Source organism: Mustela nigripes, chromosome 6 (assembly GCF_022355385.1).
Source record: "Mustela nigripes isolate SB6536 chromosome 6, MUSNIG.SB6536, whole genome shotgun sequence".
Taxonomy (NCBI): domain Eukaryota; kingdom Metazoa; phylum Chordata; class Mammalia; order Carnivora; family Mustelidae; genus Mustela; species Mustela nigripes.
The window spans coordinates 52,799,219-52,803,362 of NC_081562.1; the positions used below are offsets into that span (position 1 = coordinate 52,799,219).

The 4,144-nt window shown below is 40.2% G+C and overlaps 1 pseudogene; it reads left to right on the plus strand.

Annotated features, from left to right (window-relative positions):
* The window catches only part of LOC132020274 (pregnancy zone protein-like), a 12,574-nt pseudogene that overhangs the window by 8,200 nt on the left and 230 nt on the right, over window positions 1–4,144 (plus strand).

Here is a 4,144-nt window from a genome sequence, read left to right on the forward strand (position 1 = left end):
TATTGATTAGGTCCCTAGCCTTCGGTACTGCCTCTTGTTCTTCTTTTTGTGTTGAATTTTTACGTCTTGTCATTTTGTCCAGATAAGAGTATATGAAGGAGCAAGGAAAATACTAAAAGGGTGGCAACAACCCCAGGAAAATATGCTTTAACCAAATTAGAAGAGATCCCAAATCGTGAGGGGGAAGAAAGGGGATAAAAAGAGGTTTAAAAAGGAATAAAGAAAGAAAAAAGAAAAGAATTTAAAAAAAGGAAACAAATAAGAAAAAAATATATATTAGATAAACTAGTTAAAAAACGTTAAAAAAGAAAAAGGTAAAAGTTAAAAAAAAAAATTTTCCAGAAGGCGAGAAAAAAAAAAACAAAAAATGATAAAGAAAAAAATTAAATTAACTGCAATACTAAAAAAAATCACAGGGAAAAAGCCATGAGTTCCGTTCTTTGCTTTCTCCTCCTCTGGAATTCTGCTGCTCTCCTTGGTATTGATACCGCACTCCTTGGTAGGTGAGCTTGGTCTCGGTTGGATTTCTTGTTGATCTTCTGGGGGAGGGACCTGTTGTAGTGATTCTCAAGTGTCTTTGCCCCAGGCGGAATTGCACCCCCCTTACCAGGGGCCGTGGTGAGTAATCCCCTCGGGTTGCTTTCAGGAGCTTCTGTTCCCTGAGCGCTTTCTGTAGAGTTCCGGAGAACGGGAATACAAATGGCGGCCTCCCGGTCTCCGGCCCGGAGGAGCCGAGAGCCCAGGGCCCTACTCCTCAGTGTGCCCTCAGAGAACAGTGCCCAGTTACTCCCATCTGCCTGACCTCTGGCCGCGCTCCGAGCTCACCGATCCTGCGACCGGTTCAAGGGAACACCGAGCTGTGAGCTTACTGTGGGCTCTGTCTCTGTAGCCGGCTTTCCTGTTCCAATACCCGCAAGCTCTGCGACACTCAGACACCCCCGATCCTCTGTGACCCTGCGGGACCTGAGGCCACGCTGACCCCGCGTGGGCTTCGCCCCGGTTTAGCCTCTGGAGCGATGTCCCTCAGCGGAACAGACTTTTAAAAGTCCTGATTTTGTGCACCGTTGCTCCACTGCTTGCCGGGAGCCGGCCCTTCCTCCCGGGGTCTATCTTCCTGTCGCTTTGGATTCACTTCTCCGCTGGTCCTACCTTTCAGTAAGTGGTTGTTTTTCTCTTTCCAGAATTGCTGTTCTTCTTCTCTTCGATCTGCCGATGGATTTTCAGGTGTTTGCAATCTTTAGATAAGCTATCTAGCTGATCTCGGCTAGCTGAAGTAGTCTCAGCCTGCTACTTCTCCGCCATCTTGACTCCTCCCCGCCACACATCTTCTCCCACGTTTTTACAGAGAGACTTCTTTCCATTCCTCCACAACGTATATACTCTGTTAATAGGAGAATGATTTTAGAACAAGAGTTCCTAGTAAGCTGTATGGAGATTTGGGTCCCACTGATGTGTGCTCTCACTGATCTCTTTCCCCTATATCTTATATTATTATCTCCAAACATTTCTACAGAAATATTCTACTTACTTAGCACTTTGTGAGGCTGAAAGAGAGACAGAAAACAGTCATGGATGAAGGATTGGGAGGGAGAAGATTGTGTGGCTCCTCAGCAGTGTTCTTTGTTCCGTAGCTCCCAAGGATCTCATCCTCCTTACCGGTGGTATCCCTCACTGTACAAATAAAGGGACCAACATAAGACTTTAGGAAGAGGAACACAGTGCTGGTAAAGAATGCTCAAAGTCTGGTCTTTTCCCAGACAGACAAACCCATCTATAAACCGGGACAGACAGGTATGTCGGGAAATTCCTCTATTTCTCTCAGTCGTGGGCAGTGCTGACAAGGAGAGGACTCCCCTCAGCAGGTTTTGCAGAGTAAACTTGCAAAATCCCCGTGTCTTAGCTTCCTGCCTTATCACTCACGTTCCCTGCTTTATCATGCCTGAGTCTTAGCAGAGAATTTCTTTTTCAGTAAAATTCCATATTGCCTCTGTGGATGAGAAATTTCACCCCCTGGATGAACTGGTAAGTATCTCAAGAGTTATGGTTTTGGTGAGGGGTTGGGTGGGTGTGGTCATCCAAGTGGGAGCAGGAAGGCCCAGGACAAGCAAGAAGACAAAAAACATTCCTTTTGGAACCTGGGCTCCAGCTGCACCACAGATCTAGACCCTTGTGGAAGGCCTAACTGAAGGGTGAGAGATGAGGAAGCTATTTCTCTTGGACAGTAATTAATCATTTGACCATAGATGGATTTATTGCTCTAAATACAATACATTAAACACAATGAAGAGACAAAATTAAAAAGTTAGGCGCTATCCATAGCCATACTCTCAAGGAGCTTATGATTATTTAAAGCATGAAAAGTTTCATTGATTCTGAATATATTTCTCCATCTATCTGTAGTAGACAATATTGTAATATGGTAGAAAATATGTATATTTTATATATTTTTTCAATAATATATATTAATACATAATGTAGCATAGATATAATATAGAACATACATTATACACAAAGATCTTTTTTTGCTAATCAGGTGTCCCTTCTTCTAACTAGCTTTCAACAAGGCAAAGGAATAAAGCTACTATGAAAACACTGAAAAAATAAAATAAACAACAATTTTTAAATTAGAAAAAATACTCTTGGTTAACTGTTAACCAAATCATTCTAAGAACTCTATTCCTATTTTGTCATAATTATAATAACATATCACTCTATTAATATCCATTTCCTAATTTATACAACTAAACAGTATAATCATATTCTTTACCTCAGTACCTAATTACTAGTAAATAATATTAATAAATTAGTAAATATTAAGAAAACTTATTCACCAATATTAAATTGGTAAATATTAAGAAAACTTATTCACCAATAATATTTTTCAAGGAAATGGCAACACAATGATTGTTGTGGAGTCCTTATGCTTTTCTTAGAACTATTTATTGTTGTGGATACTTATGCTTTTCTTAGAACTATTTCCTGGTTTCCCTAAGTAATTCTAGTTCTCTAATGTTTCAGGTTAAATATTATTATATCTTACTATTTTTCCTAAGTACGCTATTGAATCATGAGTCTGAAATCACAGCCTTTGGTGAAATTCCAATCACATCACATCAATTCTTTCCTTTTCTCATATAGATTTCACTGGTATACCTTGAAGTAAGCAACAGAAATAGTCTCATATAAAGAAATCAACACATTTAAAATTAGAAGTTCTGATATTCCTTACAGATGAATTACTATTTAAAAAATCCTTTTATATCTAAAATTTCCTATTCCCAAATGTCAGGTTTATTCTATCTTTCTTCTGTATTTATCTCTTCTGAAGGCAAAGCCAGTTACCAACCCAGAGTCATTTGTTTGGTTCAAAGACTGTCATGGCTACATAATTACTCCACTAGCTCCTTGTTTATCCCTAGGACCCCAAAAGAAATTGAATTCGACAATGGCAGAGTCTCAGGTTGAAGAGTAGCTTCCAACAGCTGGCCTTTCCTCTCTCGTCTGAGCCCATTCAGGGTTCTTACAAGCTGGTGGTATAGAAGAAATCAAGTGAAAGGATAGAGCACCCCTTCACTGTACAAGAATTTGGTATGCATTCTGAAAACTGAAAAAGACATAACTTTTGGGTTCATACCATGCATTCACTTGGACTTTCTGAATCTCCCAAAGGTATGTTGAACTTGGGTTAGAATCAACTTGAGCAGTCTCTAAAGCCATCATAATTCTGTGCACCAGAAACTGACAAGAGCTTGATTGTCAGTAGCAAGTTATACTTTGCCGAGTATCAAAATTCTTATTGCGGTGGAGCCAACATCCCTTGACAGTGTCATTGAGATCTGCTGTGATTATAAAGTCATTTAAATTTTACATGAATTGTTAAAACCTATCATCTTAAAGTTGGCACCTGAAAAATGGATCTAGGGCACCAAGGTGTCTCAATGTGTTAAGCCTCTGCCTTCAGCTCAGGTCATGATCTCAGCGTCTTGGGATCGAGTCCCACATTGGCTCTCTGCTCAGCAGGGAGCCTGCTTCCCTCTCTCCCTCTCTCTCTCTCTCTCTCTCTCTGCCTGCCTCTCTGCCCACTTGTGATCTCTGTCTGTCAAATAAATAAAATCTTTTAAAAAGAAAGAAAGAAGAAAGGAGA